The sequence below is a fragment of the Penaeus monodon genome, chromosome 24, assembly GCF_015228065.2.
Source record: "Penaeus monodon isolate SGIC_2016 chromosome 24, NSTDA_Pmon_1, whole genome shotgun sequence".
Taxonomy (NCBI): Eukaryota; Metazoa; Arthropoda; class Malacostraca; order Decapoda; family Penaeidae; genus Penaeus; species Penaeus monodon.
Genome location: NC_051409.1, coordinates 15,497,359 through 15,497,561, shown reverse-complemented (window position 1 = coordinate 15,497,561; position 203 = coordinate 15,497,359). Strand labels below are relative to the sequence as shown.

Sequence of the window (203 nt, the reverse complement as noted above, 5' to 3'; positions counted from 1 at the left end):
AAATCACATTAATGATAATCGTCATAGACATTTCTTATTAGTGAATAAAAACTAGATAATAGCAATGAAATTGAGTAATTTATTTATATTCAGGAAAATATGTTCAGAAAATGTATAAACGGATAAACCATTTGTGAAATCTAGCAAATGCCGCGGTAGCTCATGTATGTCAAACACAAGGTGCAGATTGGGTCAAACGGACA

At 31.0% G+C, this 203-nt stretch overlaps 1 protein-coding gene across 1 annotated transcript in view; it reads left to right on the top strand.

The window, feature by feature from the left end:
• Positions 1 to 203, top strand: part of LOC119588628 (UDP-glucosyltransferase 2-like) — a gene marked incomplete in the record, with an annotated part of 30,326 nt that overhangs the window by 17,440 nt on the left and 12,683 nt on the right.